Genomic DNA, 21,572 nt, shown 5'->3' with positions numbered 1-21,572 from the left:
CTCTGAGCTGTGAGTTCGAGTTTCTCCCGGTACATGCAACTGAATGCTTAGAAAAAGACATTTTCATATGTGATAAAACGTAATAAAAGCTAAAAAAAAATCTTCAGGAGCACGGAAGAAGCATTCATTACGGAGAAGGCTTTTCTGGGCGATCTACGATTAGCAGATATTCCCAAGACGGGATACATTATGTAATGATTACATTGTAATATCAAACAAAGTGTCCCAACTCAATACGCTTAATATAATGATTCGAAAGTTCGCAAATCTTGGCAAATTTTCGATTTCGGAATAACATTCTGATAATTTATAAATTACTTTAACTGCTAGGGGGATTGGGACTACTTTGAACTGTGGGGCTGCATTGTTATACGATATACGATCCACAAAACAATTGTGGATCTAAATAAAATAATTGTAAGTACCAGCTTCATTTAGGAATAGGCGGAAAAGCCGTATAACGATCTAGCCCTACAGTTGAAAGTAGCCCTACCTCCCCCTAGTACTTTAGCCAGGAATAAGGAATGTACTTTACCAAAAACCATCCGAAAAGATAATTCACGGAGACTTCTATCTCGTGTGTTTTTTTTTGTGAGAATTTATTGAGTTTAAAGGAAATTTCAGGGGTATAATTCATTTTACTCATGTTTCTTTTTTAAGAAATGAGATAAAGCTATTCGCCATGCGTAATTAAATATTTTATGTTATAAAATACTTTAGTCTCATCGGGTTCTTTGATTGATTGAAAGCCTTTTTATAAAGTTTTAGCCGATTAGACATAATGTGAGGGTACTGAAACATTTTATAGTGCTGAATAATTCATCATAATGGTGAATATATTAAACCAACTTTAATAATTTAATGTCTGGTCAGTTTTTTTTATTTATGTGTTAAGCCTTTTGAGGACGGATGGGTCATACTTCCAAAGAAAAAAAAATCAAAAAACCTTAAGGCTAAAATCGCTAAAATGATAGAGTTGCAAATATTCTATTATTTATATTTTTCAATGAAAATAATACTTGTCTGAAAACGAAAAGAATGTTATATGCAGTGAACATGGTCGAATGACGTTTTTCATTCATTCATAAATTTAAATCCTTTTTCGTAATGCAAAAATTGAGTTGTGTACCTTCGTTTCCTTTTAGCAAGATATGTTGTTACGGGGTATATGTAGTTATTTCCTTTTTTCGAGTATCAAGTTTTTTATTCTATAAATATTCCACTGTAAAGAGAAAAATTTATCTTTCCCTTCTGCTTTTCCTTTCGCAGGTATTTGATACTTCTTGACTTGTCGGAAATTGAATTAGGAATTGAGGACGGGAAAAAGGAGAAAATCATTCCTCAATAGTTGGAGGCAGTGTAATACATTTGCTCATGCTGAGGAGCAAATAAATTGATTGAAAATTGTCAAGTGTGGGTGGAAAATCATCCAGCGACACGTTGAAGATATATAAGAAGGGACAAGTGCACACAGGGTAAGGACATGAAGGTCAAAAGTGAAATGTTGCATCTTTAAGGTGATATAAACTTGTGTGTTTATAAGTGAAATTGGCATCAAAATTGTCACCGAAGAAAGCAACACAGGGTAGATTTTTCTGGGAAAAATAATCATTATGGATCAACCCAGGATATGGACAAACCACCGACAACAATACAGGGATATATGATCAAGTAAGAAAACAGAAACATTTTATCTTTGCTAAATTTCTACTTATTTTCATAGTTCCCCTTTTTTCCTCGTTATGTACAATATCACCTAAATGTTGACTAAGAGCATGAGGGGTGGGAAAGGATGGAAAAAAATGTATTATATCAGCGAAAAAGCTCATGAGCTTTTCACTCATGGAGATAAATTGTGATTCGTGCGAAAAGCGACAGTTAAATGGATCGAGAAAGAATGAGAAAAATAGAAGAAATTTTTCCTCAAATTTTCTCTCATTTGTACGCATTTTTGTAGGCAAGTGCAAAATGGTAAATTTTGCCATTTTCGCTATATTTTTTCCCTTAATCTTGCGCCCATGAAATTTGTTGTACAAAGCATCAGCATATAATTAAGATTAGGTTGTTGAAAGACTTTCTTATATTTCTCAATTTGAAAAAAAAGAACATATCAAAATAATATCAATCATTCTAAAAGAAGAATGATGATTTTATGATTGAGAATATTCTGTTTCACTTGTAAATAAATCTTCAAGTTGAAGGGTATAAGACGTATAAAATATCCTTTTGTTTGTCATCTGATTATTTCTGAATGGATTTAGAAAAAGCTGAATTCGTTTTAAAATTTTGAAATTAATTCCAATTCTATATTGAACTCACGCTTTATATGAATAAAAAGAAGTAATTTGGTGATCCAAAAAAGACAACCCGTTGTGGAAAAACACAAAAAGGTTTTCGATTAACCCGTTTTATATCGGTGATCATTACACTGAGAAAAAAAGAGGCTGCGATTAACTTTTTTTCCTCATAACTTTAACACTTTTTAGGCGTAAAAATATATCAACATTTTTTAATGTTAATTTTACACCTTTTTAAGGGTAAAATTAACATGAAAAAGGGTGACTTTAACCCCCAATACACCTAAAAAGGGTAATATTTACACCGATTTTGGATCAATAAATGCAGGGTAAAATTAACATTTCCGGAATGTTATTTTAACTTTTTCGGATTTCTCTCAATGGTCAACAAGTTGGTTGACCATATAATGATTGTCTCCCTTTGATAACTTCCGACGAACGAAACAATATCCCACTCTAATTGGTTGGTACGGTTGGCGCAAGTTGGTTCATTCCAAATTGAATTCAATGAGTTAACTACCTTTTGCTTTCTTTTGACAATTTTTGATTTCTTTTTATCTCTACACACAGAAAAATGGAAAATTCTTAAACAGAAACACCCAGGAATTTAATTTCAAATTCCATCCAATGAATGCCAATGCTCTAATTCTAAATCCTTGATCATTTAGTTTTAGTTGCAATTTGCAAATCTGTACACATTTTTCATGTTCCAGCTAATGCTGAACTTAAGTTCCCGATCTATTAACTTGAAAAAGCTAGGGATTCTAGCCCATTTCTTTGGCTCAGAGCTTCTAAACTTAAACGCCTCGGGGATTCACGTCCAATTTAAGTTCCCAGGATCTTATATATTCATAAATTTAGAGTCAAAATTTTTCTGTGTGTATATTTTCAAAATTTCGTATGAGAAAGAGCGAGATGATTGAATCTATATTTCATTCACTCTCATAGGAAATTTTGAAAACATGTTTACAAATAAAAGTTATTGAGCACCGGGCATTATTCTCTCTGTAGTTCCTTTCTCTATGCTGATTAATTTTCCAATCGGTAAGAGATATCGATTTCTAATCTTCGTTTTGGGGTAAGTTTTGACAAACATTTCGTATGGTCGCCATCTATCCCCCGGCGAAATGTTTTTTTTTTTAAAATGGAGCTGTTTGAAGCCAACTCACAAATTGATTAGAAACTCATCTTACACTTCATAGAACAAGAGCGCATTTAAGCAATTGTATAGTATATTTATCCCTCTTTCCAAGGACCAGAATCTTTTACACAAGGCCCACCTCAATTTTGACATATATCGTGCAACGATCATGAGTGCAGAAAAATTCCCATACGCATTTGTATGTGAAAGTAAGAAATTGGCTTCAACTTTAAAGACCACTCGCTGGAGACTAGGTCGCCATATATCAAAAAAATTGCCATGGGATAATTATGGCAAATATAGCACATCTTGCAATATTGGACACTCTTTTTATTTCTTTAAAAAAAAACACGGATTTTTAATTTTTAAAATTCTAAATACTGTACAGAATAAAAAGTCAAAGGGGCAAAAGAGCTCAGCCTCTACGAGCGACACGTTCTAGAAAAAGAATTCCTAAAGAGTTTCCGAAGGGAAGGGACTTTGAGAAGCTTAGTGTCCGAAATATCATACAAAGCACAATCTATTTTTAGTCAAATTTATTGAAAAACGTAGGAAAAATTTAGTCCTTATGAAGTTTGAGACCTTCCAAACATGGACACTTTCCCCTAGTTCTAAAGGTTGAACTGAACAATGACAAAATCAATTTAACCCATTCCTTACCATGATATTATTACATCATACAAAAATTGAGTGATTTTAGATGATTTATTTAGTTACTTTAGTCCTTTAATTACTTGGAAAAAATATATTTCGACAGAGATAAAAATACATTTTTGTTGTTCTTTTCTCGCTTTGAGGAAAGTCATGCAAAATTTTTTCTCAAAATGGCACACGGAGAATACGACATCCCGTCGAATTTGTTAAAATTGACCTTCATCTTCTTTCCTGATTTTAATTCTGGTTACAAATTTGTTTTCTTGGATAGTTATTCTATCTATATCAATATAGTTGGTAATGAATTAATGTACAGAATTTAAATTTAGTAACCGTTAAGACATGTGTTTGACCATGGCTTCCCGCGCCCCCATAATGGATAAAAGATTTTTCGTTTCAAAAAAATCATCTATTTATCAGTAAGAATATAATTGCTATCTCAAGTATTTATAGTACATTGACTGAATGGGTTAATTTATTAATACATAGGGGAAAGTCGTCTGCCTTCAAACGAAAAATGGATTTCCAAATTTAAGATTTTTTTCTGAAGAATCCACAAAATGGATTTTATTTTCTACTACACCAAAAAATTCTCTTGTTCATTCGGCGTATATGATTACCTCATTTAGCACTCGCAAGTCCTCAGTTTTTCCTTCTGAGGAAATTAAAAAAGTGATGTCGATTTGTATGAAGGCAGCTGGCATAGTCTGCCTTCAAACGCGAGGCAGCTGCCTTTAAATGTTTTTTTCTCACTGAGAATATTGAATCAATAAAACTAAATGGGCTATAAATGATTAGGTTGAAGCCTAACGCACTCACTAAAATCATCACTGCAGTCAAAAGACATTAAACAATAACTTTTCTTCACATTTTTCTGAAGCACTGTTTTGCACTTGAAAATTTGGAAGAAAAAGCCAATGAAGTTGAAAATTGTCAACTTGAAACATCCCGGCCGGAGCAAGATAGCAGGTTATAAGTATTTGTATGACGTTCGTCAGAGAAAAGTAGGAGTTCGATTTCACATGTTTTGCTGTATGGAAAGATAGGATTTAAAGGCACACGACATTAGCATTTAAAGGCTGCTGCAGGGTGATATTTTCAAATTTTTGCCACCCACAAAAATTGTGTCATCTGAACCAAAATGTATTAACAGAAATATTAAGCCTGATTAACCTTCTATGTGTCACAATGGAAGATTTATTTGTAAAATGATTTTTACTATGAAAAATCACATGATTTGTGGAACATCAAAATTACAGTTTAGAGCTCATTTTCATTTTTTTTGATCTAGCATCTAGGAAATAGGAGCTAGGCTCTCCATTTTTTGATGATTTGTGAGGATGATGGATAGCTACCTAATAGTAAATAGAATATAATTTATGCTTTTGAGAACAACGAAAAAATCGCAACATTTAAAGGCAGACGACTTTCCCCTAATATGGGAGATCGGGGTAGATTTAGTCATGGATGGTACTAGACAGTGCGGTGTTCTAGTTTTCTCAGTTAACTACCATTTATTCAGAGAAATTAACTCCTTGTCTATGCATTGAGATATTTATCAATCGGATTCAAACACGTTTTCCATACATTATAAGCAAAGTAAAATTTTATTTGCTGGCTAATCCTGCCTTGGTTTCTCCTACTTTTGATCAGGTGCTCTTGAAAGCAGAAGAAACGTATATAACAATAATGATCTTTTGGAAAACCATATATGCTCCAGAATTAATATTAATAAAAATTTTTATTATGTTGAAAAAGAATTGGAAAAAAAATTGCTGTTTTTTTCTAGTTTTTCTGAGCCGCGTAACCCCTTAAGCAAGAATTTTTCATAACTTTTTACCTGCTTTTGAAGTCAGGAATTTAAAAAAAAAAGTTCTTTCGTCAGCTTTCACATTTAAAACTATTTGAATGAGATTAAATAAATTTAAAATACAAAAATTTATGCCATACTTTCTAAAGATAATAGAGCTACATATAGTCCGTGATATTTTTCTGCTTAAGACTTTCTTATCTTCTTCATCATATAATTAGAATTTTTTTTCGAAAGCTCTATTATGTGAAATTTTCTTCTTCACAAGATTCCTGAAACGTGCTTGATGACTCTTTTGGCTCCCCACTTTTTTTTGCATTATGTGCTTTTCTTTATAAGGGTGCTACTAGACCAAAGAGCTTTGAAAAGTTAGACGAATGTTCAAAAGTGAGCAAAGCACCGGAAAAATACAGCATTTCTCTCATTTCTAGTATTTTTTTTCAAATACTCTTTCCAAAAATTTTTATTCAATTTTTGTAATTGCATTCTAAATAAAATATGATTTGCAATTCAAATATCTGCTTTCTGGAACAAAATTAAAATAAAATAGAAAATAGGGGAAAGTGGGGTTGCATTGAGCTGGGGCAATACAGTGATAGGGAAGTTGGACCTAGTTTTAATTTAATTTAGATGCAGAATTCTTTGTATCTCTAGATTACATTACGTTAAAGCCCAGTTTCTTTCAGAAATATGCGAAAAAATTATCGTATATCAAAATAGCCCCACTTTCCGTTCTCGGTATGACAGAGAAATGAAACAGAAAAGAGCAGAAATTATACTTGAAATGTGTAGATAAAATCTTGTATGTAATAACATCTTTTAATTACTTTTGTTGAAAAAAAAAACTTTATTTTAACAATCTTCAAAGGTTTTTTGGAGTTTTATTCTCCAATTGTTTTCATGGATAATAGATAAATAGAACTCTATTTGCGCGAAATGTCGTTGATACAAGAAAAATTCAAAATCGGTTTTGAATACTCAAATTACATTTACACGCAAGATTGGGAAAATTTATGAAATTATTACAACAAAAAGTTGTTAAAAGAATTGCTCGGAGATTGAAAGAGGAATTATGATTGACACTTGAGATTCTTCAAAATTCGAACAGGAAGTACATTTGACATCATGCGTATAAAACGAGGAGTAAAAATGTCCTTCCTTCGAAAACGATCTTAGAACGTTCCAAAAGATGTAATGAAGGGAATCTTCCCAATCGCAGCTGGATTTTGATTCTTCAATAGTGTCTTGGATAAAAAGATAAATTAAACTGAATGTGTCCAAAAAGCCGTTGATGTTCGAATAATTGAAACATTACTATCAAATTTTCGCATAAGGTGGGGAAAATATAAATTATTGCACTGAAACGATTTTCAAAGTATCACTTAAGTAATGATAAGGGGAATTATAATGAAATGGTCTTACTTCTACTTTTTGCAAAACCTACTTTTTGCATTGATTTTCCAAACAAAAAAAAAAAACAAAAACAAGTTAGGTACATTTTGACTCTCAAGATACTTAGAAATTCGAACAAGAAGTGCTTCGGCTACCACGCGGATAAAACGAAAAGTAAAAATGTTTTTTATACGATTTTTGAAATCGACCTATGAACTTCTTAAACTGCAGCTGTAAATAAGGAAATATTTCCTAAATAACAAAAAAATATTATTGATTTTGTAAGAAACTTTTCACACACCCTTCTTTGCGTAGGGGAAATCGAGGTAGGACTGCACAGGTACAATTCAGAACACTGCAATTTTTTTTTAAATTAATTAAAAGACTCAAGTAAACGAGACCAATCTGTATTTATAGATACTTATTGGGTTGCTTAATGTATCGAAGCAGTGGTCAACATAGTCCAATTTATTTTGAAATTAATTAAATATAGAAAAAAAAGTTTAAAATATCATTATACCAGATATTTCCTTCTCACATTAGGACAATATTAACAATATTAACACATTTCTTAAAAGAATTCATAATTAATTTATAGGAAAACAATTTAGGGCATTTTTTCTTTTTGGGTATGACAAATTTTCGGGGCTCTTCATTATTATTAAAATGATTAAAATGTTCAAAATAGCGTCAAAGTGAATGAAAACTTCGAAATTTGTGCAAGTCGTCTCCTTTTAGTCTTTTGTATTATTAATGGTAAATTATTACAGTGTTCTTTTTTTTAAATAAATAAATAAACTTAATACGGTACAGCTTTGCGGAATGTTTGAACTCACGAGTAAGGGGCTATCCGTGTATTATCCCTTCGTATGCTTTTTAGGTACATACCACTTTACTATCGAACAAATTGATTGATGAATTAAAAAAAAACATTTCGAAATAAAAACTTGCTTAAGAAATGTAGGTTTTAGAATATTTTAGCATGAGCAACAAATATACGAACAAATATAAAAGTAAATCCGATAAAGGGAAATCATCTATAGAAACTGTATCGACTCATGACTCATAACCGATTAAGTACGATGCATCCGGGTTGGAAATTTCAATATCTTTTAAAAAATTCAAATTTAAACAAATCTGTTGAAAAATAGGCCCTCAAAAGTGGTTAAACTTTGCCTTTAGAATATTCGATATCGAAATGTTTTTTGAACATAGGTGTCTAAGATATTTGTGTCTAACATATTCGAAAATGAAAAAATTCTAGGATCCGATTTCGAAATAAACCAAAAAACATGGTTTTGGTTCCACCACTGGAGGGAAAAACAAAAGAAAACTGCCCTAAGGGGAATTCTATATAACGCTCTGGAAATGCCATATGACAAATTGGGTTCGTATCTTAGGAGAGGTTTTTTGAAAATGTGATTCTGTAGCCGTGACATTCCCATTTCAGCTCACGTGGCAGTGGCATTATCAGAAGTCACATATTTCAGATTTCTGGCAATTCAAATGACAATGAATTTTATTGAACAAATCAACCAAGACGTACTGTATTTTCATAAAATCATCAAGTAAAGTGATTTCATTAAAAAATCAATGAATTGCATTTTCGAACTCATATGATATGACAAAAAAGGCTCGATTGGCATTGTCAGGTTTCGAATTCACGCGTGACAATGCCACGAAAATTACAGTATTCCCCTACTGGATAATGTTGATTATCGGAGGGGGGGTCGTCGAAGTCCGGAAGTTAATATCTCTACTTCAAGTAGTAAAACCGGGTATCGTAGGAATTATGCTGATCTACCCCGAATATTTGGTGATAGGTAAACAATGTACAGTGTGATACATTTTTAATTTTCCTGGGACTCTCAATTCTTGCCCATAATATTCTGATCAGCCTCGATAGAAAGCCTACATCCAAGGGTATAACATAAAATGAAGTAAAATTTGTATCTTTCAATATTGTGCGGTTCTACCTTAATTTCCCCTAATGGAAATGATGCACCTTTCTAAAGTTGTTCACGAGAGGGGTTCTTTGCAGTTTGAGTGGCATTCATTATCTTGTGAAGTTATGAAAGAGAAAAAGCACAGGAAGGTGTGTCTTGTTTATCATTTTATGTCATATGTCCGGAAGGGGTGGCAGGAAAGGTGCAAATAATACCATTGAAGAGTGAAATGAAGGCGCCCCTGTGTAGAGTGTCATCGTGTCAATTTTGTATAATCTCTTTTCAGTATATATACATCCTTTTGTTAGCATCCCCGTGAAAGAGCATCCCACCATGAAACTTTAAACAATAATGTGCATGTGTGACGAAATTTGCATTGAATGCGCAAAATGAGAAAATGTGCTCAAGTTGAAAATATTATATAATGCGAATTGGTAGATAGAAGGAGAGTTATCGCTTTTTCATGAGGCGCATACATTGAGCTTTTGTATGCCAAAACAAGGACATTGACTTCCTATTTTGTGCTATGTTTATCTTGGGGATTCGCGTCATTTTCTCACTTTTCACGTTGCTTCTGGGGCTTTTGCTAGTGTACGGTGCCAAAAAAAAAGCCCTCATGTGATGAGAAATAGGAGATGGAGATAAACGAGAAAATGGAGAGGGTGGTCATTGTAGTGCTTTTAGCACGCAAAACTCCAAAGAGAGCTTTTCGCACCATTTTGATAGATTTTCTTGACTTTTTGCCCACGCACAGCAAACAACTCCAAGGTTATCTGTTGCATTTTGCATATAAAGGATATTGGTATATTTTTAGCTTAACAGAAAGATGGATAAACTACGTCGAGTATGAAATTTTAAATCTGAAGAGTTGAGAAATCTGGATTTAGGATTAAATCTTTGCCACGACTGAAAAAGCTATATGAAAATTATTTTCTCAAGCTCTTGAATTTGTACCATATTCACATGATAATTAAATATTTAATACCATAAAATATTTCAGCTACATTGCAATCTGCAATAGACCACATTATGAAAATATGCTTTCTAAGCTTAACTCAATCAGGGAAACAAACGAGACTGGAATATTTTATGAGATCAAATATAATTTTATATGGATGCTACTTTATGTTCTATTCACATATATAGTTGTGCATAACATATATTAGTTCCGTCATGGTTTTTGATTGGTTGCCTGAAGACATTCAACATTTTTGCCAATCAGAAAGCACTATATTAATAATATATTATATGAGACTAAATATTTAATTCATATTTGGATAAAGTTTCTAAAATAAAAATTTAAATATTTTTATTTTAAATTAAATTTATTTTGTGGGATTACTCGAAAATGTGTCGTGTGATTTTTTTTTTAATTTTTGGATATGATTTAGATCTTACCGAGGAGGACATTATACTAATAATGTCCTCCTGTACTAATAATAATAATATAATATATAATATATATAAAATATATAATAATAATAATATATTATATTATTATTATTCGTCCATATACGAAAATACAGTTGAATTATTCCTAATAACGATTTTTCAAGGTCAAATATCAAAAAGGCTCTAGAGAACGTATTTCTCAGCCGAATGGTATGATATATGGGCTTGTTCGAAAGGTCTTGGAATTCTTGACATTCTTAAACCGCTTCCACTCGGTAACTAATTTTTATCCTAAAATCAATTTTATTACGCCTTAGTTATTTTGGGCGATCATTTAAGTAATTTACGTATACGATCTAAGTCAGTAGTACATCGGTAAACGGTAATTTTGCTAAAGTACTTTTGAAGTATAGCACCTAAGTCACGAGTTCGAGCACTCTGCAAAGCCTGAACCGCTTTGCCATCCTCTTTCTAAATATTATCTTGAGTTAACTTTTAGATTATTACTCCTATTTTTTATATATTCTTTTAAAGGTTGCACATTTAGGGCTCAATTTTGTGATTTATAAATCGGAAGTGTAAATTTCGGCTCCTGAAAAATTAAAATAGTCAAAGGGAAGTTACGATCAATGATGATCAAAGCGATGAAAGTGTGAAAAAGAAACAAGAGAGTGATAAAGTAATGCATAGCATTTTAAAATGCTCCAACTTACAAGATAGAGCTTTTGTCGAATTTTTCTTTACAACTATTGTTGGGTACATCTTCTCAAAATAGAAAATACAGTGCCCGCTTTGTAATCCGGATGATTGGGAAACAATATGACAGATGTCCGCTTCGTAATCCGGATGGATTTTTTGAATTTGTTCAACGTCTCGAAAATATAATACAAGTTTTTTTTGTAGAATTAGAATAAAAGTTTTAAAGAAGATTAAAAAGACATAATTATACTTCTAATACTTTCTAAGATTATAGGATAATTAATTTTCATTGGTGAAGACATATGCATACATGACCTCAAAATTATTTTAAATGTAAACGTCGATAACTCGTCCGGATTACGCCGATCCGTATTAGAGTGTGTGCACTGTAAATTATAAAAATTAAATTATTTTCGATTTTGCCCTTATGTTTTGTGATACTGAAATAAGTTTAGAGAGCTCTGATTTTTAACATTGAGAAATTGTCAGAATGAATGACTGGAAGTTATTAACATTATGAGACACTAATTTTTTTTTTGGGAAAATGGGCTTCTTGGAACGTGACGTCTTTTTGACTGTGGGGCACTTCAAACTACCCCACAATTTGTGTGATTGTCCCTTATCCCCTGCTTCATGCGGAGTAGGGGATTTGATGTCGGCAACTCCACTTGTCTTTGACGTAGCCCGTTATTGGGCAAGATATGTGTAAATTTAATGCCTCGACACGGTTAATTAACATTGGGAGAAATATTTATTTGGATAGCATTTAAATCATATCCAAATATTAAAATTTGAGCCGTTTCGTATTCAAAGAATCCAAATCATTTAGGAAATAATCACCAGTGCATAAATTTTGAATAATAAGTAGATAATAATTTATATATTCTTCAAGGGAGTGTCAAATTGGAAGGCAAGTGCAATTCACATACTTCTATAGCGCTCCTGTTTTTTCTGGATTTTACTTACACCTATCTGTGTTCTCAAGCCAAATACCGGCTGTTTTTACAGGTGAGGGGGTTCCACGATCTTCTTTGTGAAGGGCGATTTTTCGTGGATCTCCTGACCCGAATTTCTGAGCTATTTTACTTTTCGTTGGTGTGGGACTTCATCGCTTGACATTTGGAAGCCATGAATGAGAGCATCGGTGAAAACAGCAACTTGGACTCCGGCTGGATAAATGTAGCTGGTAAACGGATTAGACAAAGCCCTCCACGGGTAAATGGACAACCGGCTAAGCAGTCGAAGATCAGTGATTATTTACCACCTGTGATACCCACTGGAAATAAATTCTCTGGACTCATAGTGGAGGATCTTCCGGATAATACTCAAAATGACGTGACAGTAGACAATGTCGAACAGTCTGGACAGCAACCGAAACCTCCTCCAATCATTGTCCATAATGTGGGACAAATTTCTTCATTAACAGCACTTTTGAAATCGAGTGGGCTAAACGACTTTTCACTGAAAACTCTAGGTAACGATCAAATCAAAATTCAATTGAATTGCATTGAGTCATACAGAAACGTATTGAAGAAACTCAGGGAAAATCAAATTTCGTTGCATTCCTATCAATACAAAGCTGACAAGCCCTTCCGTGTTGTGTTGCGGCACATGCACTCCTCGGCTGATGTAGAGGAGATAAAAGAGGAACTTGCCTCAAAAGGGCACACTGTGCAAAACATATGGAACATGAAGCATAGAGTTTCGAAGAAGCCTTTACCTATGTTCAATATAAACCTTGCTCCTAAAAACAATAATAGTGAAATTTACAAAATAGATGTCTTATTACATATGAAAGTTAAGTTCGAGGCTCCAAAACCAAAGCGTGAAGTTCCCCAATGTACCCGTTGTCAGTCCTTCAATCATACGAAGTCCTATTGTAACAGGGGTCCTAGATGTGTTAAATGTACAGGACTCCATTTGTCTAAAGACTGCCCTAGAAAGGAGAAGGACAATAACGTCCAATGCACAAATTGTCAGGAAAATCACCCTGCAAATTATAAAGGATGCAGAATCTACAAACAGCTCCAGAGCAAAATGTTCCCATCTCTTCGAGAAAGGCCCCCAAAGAGACGTGAGCGACTGGATCCTTCCACTGATGTACATCGTGACGCTCCCACCGATTTCCATCATGTTAATCCGAGAATTTCCTATGCAGATATGGCTCGTCAAGACAGTCAGTGGAACAATCATGTTAATCGAGCTTCTCAGCAGATCCCAACGCAGGGCGTATCCTCTTCAGAGGATATGAAGGAGCTAAAGTCTATGATGAAAGATCTAATGTCCCAAGTGAGTAACATGTTAAATGTTATCAATCTTCTCGTCTCAAAAATTAAATAATGATGGAATTATTAAAAATTGTATGCTGGAATTCCAATGGTCTATGTAGACACATAGATGAACTCAAAGCCTTTATTGCACTAAACAATGTTGACATGTTACTAATTTCTGAAACTCATTTTACCCAGAAAAGTCTCGTTAAAATCCCAAAATATAAGATATACTCGTCTAATCATCCAAGTGGTAAGGGTCACGGTGGCTCTGCAATTATTATTCGAGAAAATTTAAGACACAGTGTTATGCCTTCCATATCTGAAGATCATCTACAAGCAACAATGATACAGTTAGATGATCTTGTTGGTAAAATTACATTCTCTGCAATTTACTTTCCACCGAAGTACAACAATAAGGAAGCAGACTTTACCCAATTGTTCTCAGTATTGGGATCGAGATTCATTGTGGGAGGTGACTTTAACGCGAAACATACAGAATGGGGATCGCGACTTATCACATCTAAAGGACGAGAATTACTTAAATCCATAAGGAACCTTGACTTGAGAGTACTTTCAACGGGCGAACCAACCTACTGGCCAAGCGACAGGCATAAAATTCCTGACGTCATAGACTTCTTTATTGCAAAGGGTATAGATGTACGCCGCTCTGTGGTCACCTCAAGTTCGGAACTGTCCTCAGACCACTCTCCTGTTTTCCTATCTTTATTTGCGGAAATTCAGAGAACTCCAAGAAATCCGTCTTTGCATAATCGAAGAACGGATTGGGCTGAGTTCAGACGCAGAATTGATCGGCACTTATCGATCGACGTTTCCCTTAAGGATTCTATTGAGTTGGAGGTTGCGGTTGAGGATTTCGCTGATGGATTGCGTGAAGCGGCTTGGGCAGCAACACCGGATTCTGAGGAATCCACAATCAAGTCTTTTGTTCCAGTCAATATTAGAAACAAGATTGCCGAAAAAAGACAACTCAGGAAACGTTGGCAACAGTTTAGATCGCCGGATCTCAAGAGGGCCCTGAACAAAAGCACTAAGGAACTGAAAAGACTTTTGTCTGAACTGAGAGAAAACTCGCTCCAGTCATATCTTTCAAAGCTTACTCCCGGTCAAGATTCCGACTACAGTCTCTGGAGGGCGACCAAACGGATAACCAGGCCTATTGTGCCGGTGCCTCCAATTAGGGATCCTGCTGGTGTTTGGGCAAAAAGTCCTGAGGAAAAGGCATTGGTCTTCTCCGACCATCTTGTCAAAGTTTTTCAGCCATGGTCGATCCAGAATGGTCATGGGGTGGATGATGACATGATTCAGTGCATGGAGAGCCCACATCAGATGTGCTTACCTGTAAAGCCATTTGGACTTCTGGAGATCAAAAGGACCATTGAATGCATGAACCCAAAAAAAGCACCGGGTTTTGATCTTTTGACAGCCAGGATTCTTCGGGAGCTCCCTCACAAGGCCCTTCTCTTTTTGAGACTTATATTCAATGCCATGCTTCGATTAGAATACTTCCCTGTACAGCTTAAGGTTGCTCAGATTACAATGTGTCCGAAGCCAGGAAAACCTTTAGAGGAGTGTTCATCTTACCGACCCATTAGTCTGCTTCCGGTGTTGTCTAAACTTTTTGAAAAGCTCTTGATCTCTAGGTTAGAGCCAATTGTGTCCGGAAAGCATTTAATACCTGACCATCAGTTTGGATTTAGACAGCATCACTCAACTATTGAACAAGTACATCGCGTTGTTGATCATATCGCAGGGGCAATGGAGGAGGGAAAATTTTGCTCTGCTGTCTTTCTCGATGTGCAGCAGGCGTTTGACAAGGTGTGGCACATGGGTCTTCTATGTAAATTGAAGTCATGTTTTCCTCATCAACTCTTCTCGCTTTTGAAGTCTTATCTTGAAAATAGAACATTCTTCGTAAAATTTGAAGATGCTCTATCAGACTTATGTCCTGCTGCTTCGGGTGTACCTCAGGGGAGTGTCCTGGCTCCCCTCCTATACGCAATTTACACAGCGGATTTGCCAGTTATCGACGACGTCATCGTTGCTACATATGCAGACGATACGGTATTCATGGCCTCACACAGCGATCCCCAGATTGCCTCTCAAAAACTCCAGGTTGGGCTACGGACCTTAGAACCATGGCTTAATAAATGGAAAGTAAGAGTGTCAGAAGCCAAATCTGTTCATATTACTTTTACTACAAAACGTCAAACCTGCCCTCCAGTCCTCTTAAACGGTCAAGTTTTGCCCATTCATAACGAGGTTAAATATCTGGGTATGCACTTGGATAGGCGTCTGACATGGCAAAAACATATTTTGTCGAAACGATGCCAGCTGGGTCTGAAGTTTCGAAAGATGTTCTGGATGTTGGGGAGAAGATCAAATCTATCACTTGAAAGTAAAGTGCTTTTATATAAGGCCATGCTGAAGCCTATTTGGGCTTATGGTATTCAGCTATGGGGCTCAGCATCCCACTCCAATATTGAAATAATCCAAAGATTTCAAAATAAAACTCTAAGGATCTTGGTGGATGCCCCATGGTATGTCCCCAATGATTTGATTCGACATGATCTTCAACTGCCTACAGTCCAAGAGGAGATCGCTTGTTACAGAAAGGTTTATGGAAAAAAGCTGGTGGCTCACCCGAATAACCTAGCAAAAGAGTTATTAGCCTCACGCGAGCCTAGTAGATTCAAACGACTGCTGATTCCTGTTCTGTGATAAGCCAACTGTGATACATATATGTACTTTTGTCTCTTTATTTTATTTATTTATTTATTTTAATCTCGTTTGAGTAGAATCCATGCCTAAAGTATACATTGTATAAATTTTTAATATTAGGAATTAAGTCATTGGACTTAACTTCCTCTCATGCCATTTTTGTCACTTAACCAAAAAATTAGCTGAATGTATATATATATACAGATTGCAAATAAAACAGGAGTTAAAAAAAAAAATATTCTTCAAGGAAAATATTTTTCAAAAATAGGCCTAAAAATTTTGATATTTTTTAATTTCTAAATTCCCTGATCGAATTCTAAGAAACATACAATATCGGGGAAGATCTATGGAAGGTATCTATGGAAAAAATTTTAAGCCGCTATCTTATTTATCTTGGAAGATATTGAATTTTGAAATTTTCGATTTGTGACTTTTTGCCCCAGTCACCCCTACTGTTGTCAAACGGTTTAGGATTTTAGCAAATTTTGATTTATATCATAATGGGAACTATCAAAAACAGAATATTCTTTAAGCATCTTGAATTTCACTGTGAGATAAAAAAATATGAATGTTCTTCACCATAGAACTCTTTTTCCCTGCGAGAAACGAGTACGTCTAAGTCGAGCTGAAATATATTTATTTTTCAATTGTAGTGACTGTAAATTTTTCGTTTCTTTGAAGATATCTATCTTGTCTGAATTTACAAAATAGTAGCAGAGAGAGAATTTACAAAATAGTAGAATATTCCTTCATTAAAAGTTGTCGAAACTCGTTGTTTGGTATTAAAAACGGTAGAGACTTATTTCCTCTCTGGGTCACTTATATTATTGCTGGACAAGGTTTTGTGGTGCGATGTGTTTAACAGTGCTTTTCCTTCCCTAATGACCCAATGTTTTGTCAAATGAACTGTGCCGGAGGAAAAAGGAGTATAATTGAGACAGGAGAGTGGCTGGGAAAGTGGTCACAAAGTCGCACTCTTCAGACAACGGAAAAAGGTTTTTTTGCACAGATGCCACAAAAACATATCAAAATGCGACGAAAATTACTTTTTGCACTTAGAGAAATATTAGTTAAAGCTGACATTTGCATGACATGCCTTGAAAGTAAACCCTAAACTGAACTCTTTTTGTTGTAATTCCCGCCGAATGAATTATTAGGTTTTACAAAGAAATTTTTGATACGATATTTTTTGTAGGTAACAATTAAAATTTATTAATTACGTCATACATTTGAGTTCTTCTATGTTTATTTGTGAAAAAAACAAGAATTTTTATTTAACAAAGCGATTATAAAATGTCATTAATCAATAACTTTTCATAACGTTGTGAAATATTAAAATATGTTTTATTATGAAATATTGTAGCAAAGGTATTGTTTACCAGAATTTTATCACACTTTTACGCTCTTTGTTGATTATTTTTGAATTATCCAATACCCCAATTTGACTTTTTCAGGCATACACGAATAAATGATTATTAAAAACGGACATGCAAACTGTTGTTGATTATTTTCGTGCAAATTTTAATAATAAAAAGGGAAATGTATCGCATAGTGGAAAATTTAATAAAGTTTGAAAATTTTCCGGTTTTTCAGTTTTTCATAAATTAATAGAGAAGTTTTTGTAGTTTCCAAAACCGGTATTACCTTAATATCTCTGTCTCGAATATTTTCCGCCATTAAAGATTTTTTAACCCCTTATTCAATGTTATTTTTTAAAATTATTTTATTTAATTTTTTTTCTAGAAAAATTATAAAAGAGTAACGTTTTTGCATGGTACACTGAACAAACATACCTCTGGATGGAAAATTTTCAAGTTTTTTTCTACATATTCTACAAATTGATTTTCATTCTATAAAATGGAACGTAATTAATTAATATTTAAGTGCGAGAACAATGTAAAACGAGTCAGTAATGCTTTCACAAAATCATAAATTAATATTAATTTTTGACCTGAAATAAGTATTATGCGCCATTTCCATGTAGCAATTTGTTGAAAAATTTATTCAGAAGCTTTCGACTTCATACGAAAAGAGTGTAAAAGCGTCCGTCGCAGGCTTTGGAAAGTGATCAATCTCGTGACGTGGATCTCAAAAATACTTTTGCATCACTTACCGTTTACTGGTTCTCAAACGACTTTAACCGATTCATAAATCACTCAAAAAGTCCGCCAAAATACTGTTAAGAGTAGTAAAATTGATTTTTGTACAAAAATTAATTATAAGTTCATGGGCAGTTCATTATCACTTCACAACTGATGTGAATCAATTTATAAATCACTTTTAAAACATTGCCGAAAACACCTTAAGAGTAATATAGTTGAGTTTCGGATAAAAATTATATAACGGTTATGAACTGGTCTATAAGTGATTAAAATCGGTTTAGACTTGTCAAGAATTCCAAGACCTTTCCAAAAGCCCAAACATAATACCATTCGGATGAAAAATACGGTTTTTAGAGCCTTTTTAACTTTTGACCTAGAAAAATCTTTAAAACATATCCAAAAATGAATAAAATTGCAGGATGCGTTTTCGATCAATCGTAAAAAACATGGTTTTGGTGGGGAAGGGGAGGGGTGGGGGAAGAATGAGGAAATTGTTAAAGGTCCTAGGGTCGACTTATTATGAAGGGAAGTCCCCCGAAGGTCCCAAGTTTGTATCTCAAACCGTTTGGTTTCTAGGCGTGTAACAGACGGACGAACTAGGGTAATGTGGTACATTTTGGAAAACGGTGCATTTTGGAACCTAATTTGGGGTGTTTTGGAGTGAGTCATAAATATATCGCTTAAAATCATATAAATACTTGTTTTCCCTTCATTTTTAAGTTTTATTTGAATTATTTAGCTGTCTACGTACCAGATATACATAAAACTTCTGAGAATAGATTTAATTTAGTGTGTAAAATACGCACGGAAATTGACAGTATACCATTGCACTTTTCACAAAATATTCAGTGTGGCAAATTTTGTCGATGTCAGCAGAAAAAGTGCTAAATTTTTTCACTATTTAAACTATTTTATCAGTGAAATTGAAACGTAATTTTGATAAAAAAGTAAATTTAAGGCTGGTGCAGTGCACCTTAGATTGTTACAATCGGTGGTATCCAAAAACCCAAGATCAAGTGTTGGATACCCTGTGTACGAATTCGTCTTGTTCCAAAATACTCAATTTTTCTTTGTTCCAAAATACCCACATCATTCCAAAATGTACCATTTATATTTCTTTATATATTTTGCTATTTGATATAAAAACTTATGCCTTTTCCAATAATTTTCGATAAGATTCTTATTCTTAATAAAACAAAGAATATAAATATTAATTTCAACAAAGAAAAAAATAATTTGTAAAGTCACTAACGTGTTTGAAAGTTGAAAATGCTAAAAGTCGGTCCAAAATGTACCACATTACCCTAACTGACAGACGAACAGTTGGACAAACAGCGTGACGTCAAATACTTGAAATTTCAGATTTCTAAAATTCTACCAAAGTACGACCACTTAGTCTGTCATTTTGTGATTTTTTTTAGAAAAAATATTTTAAACACAATATCAAATATTTCATGAAGCTTGGTCGTTAAATAAAAAATAATTAGGTAATAATTGTTATCTTCTGCATGGAAAATATTTCAAAAATAGGGCTAAAAATTTCGATATTTTTTATTTTTTAAATTCCTTGTTCGAATTCTAAGAAACTTACGACATTGAAGAAGGTCTATGGAGGCTATCTATAGAAAAAAATTTGAGCCGCTATCTTTTTTACCTTAGAAGATATTGAATTTTGAATTTTTCGATTTGTGACTTTTTGCCCCAGTCTCCCCTATTTAATTTTCATGTAAATTTTTAAATTGGGAATGATGGGGTTGAAACAGTTAAGACATTTTGTATTTACACATAAAAGTTCAATGTGCTCCAGGAGCAATATCGGAGTGCAAGAAATGTTTTTTCCTAGTTCCGACAGAATGATATTGTAAGAGCTACTGGCAATGAAGTGCCCTGGAAATGGGAAAAACCTCATTACACCAAATACAGAAATATTCAATTTTGTGTCCCTTTTTCACCACTCTTTTTCCACAATTGAGCTTTACTGGCATTTCTGTGGAATGCTTTTGGGCATATACAGAAATCAGAGTTAGTATGCTCAACTGGGGTAGGCTTTTTTTAGAGGGTTATTTTTTAAATAAAAAAAACCGAAGTCAATGGTCATAAGCCCAAAAACAGGTGACTTTCAAGTGACCCGAAGAATTGACGTGACTGAAAGCTCATCACATTGAATGGTCATAAATTCCAATTGGAATCACCATGATTCCATTTTGGACGATCGTAAAAGAAAAAAAAAGAAATATCCGAGAGTGAACCACTTCAATTGTGAGCTTTTTTTATTTCCTTCCGAGCTTGCAAAATGAAGTGGTATATGAGGGTTGGATAAAGGGGTGAAGACGTCTCGCGTGGAAAATTCATTCACCTTCTTTGCGCGGGTGGAAAACCCTCCCATAATTTTGTTGCGGTATCCCTCTTTTTTTTCACCACCTCAGATTCCATCTCGTATGAGTGTACACACATTGAGGGTGAATTTGGGTATAAAATGGGGTGTGAGTTAGGTCTGTTTTTATGCCATCGCATAGCTCTCTCGTGGACGAGTGGGTGAACTGGAGGGAAAGCTCGATGGGAAAGGAATAGGTTAACGAATGGAGTGGGTGATGGGGCAGGTCAGATGCCCTCTAGCACATTCTGGACGATCCGCGAGAGCTGAGTAGTAGTATAGGGAGGGCTAGAGAATCAGAGAGCGAGAGAGAGAGAGAGAGTATAAGAGAGTAGGAGAGAAAAAGCGCCAAATAATGCCCAAATTCGCAAGGACCAAAAAGCTGTTTGCGGAGCTCAATCGATTTCTCCGTCGCATATGAAAGTTCCTTCCCGCACATTTTTGTGGCAAGTGCCTCAATATTGAAGCTTTTCGGCAGCTTCCCCACAGCTTACTATTACAGCTAAAACAATCAGATAATCTATAAGATATAACCTATTTTTATATAAATATAACACACAAAAAAAAATTTTAATCTTCGTACGCTTGTGAATTGTTAAAGTGATAATAATAGAGTAATTTATTTAAATATGAATGTTCCTCCCATGATTTTCTGTAAAACAAAAAGTGCTTTATTCTTTCTTCACAGAATTTTCTTAATTATTTCCTTTTTGGCGACCGAGTTCAGCCCATATTGTTCCGTACCCTATTATT

General features: G+C 34.2%; 1 protein-coding gene across 2 annotated transcripts in view; it reads left to right on the top strand.

Annotated features, from left to right (window-relative positions):
* LOC129803331 (muscarinic acetylcholine receptor DM1) overlaps positions 1 to 21,572 on the top strand; it is a 103,686-nt gene that overhangs the window by 13,941 nt on the left and 68,173 nt on the right. For both annotated transcript variants that reach the window (XM_055849789.1, XM_055849790.1), the window contains exon 2: positions 1,270 to 1,671. The gene's annotated coding sequence lies outside the window, so the exon portion shown is untranslated. The remainder of the gene's footprint in view (positions 1 to 1,269; positions 1,672 to 21,572) is intronic.

This window comes from Phlebotomus papatasi, chromosome 2 (genome assembly GCF_024763615.1).
Source record: "Phlebotomus papatasi isolate M1 chromosome 2, Ppap_2.1, whole genome shotgun sequence".
Lineage (NCBI taxonomy): Eukaryota > Metazoa > Arthropoda > Insecta > Diptera > Psychodidae > Phlebotomus > Phlebotomus papatasi.
The sequence above is the reverse complement of the archived record's forward strand: the minus strand, read 5'-3'. Positions and strand labels throughout refer to the sequence as shown.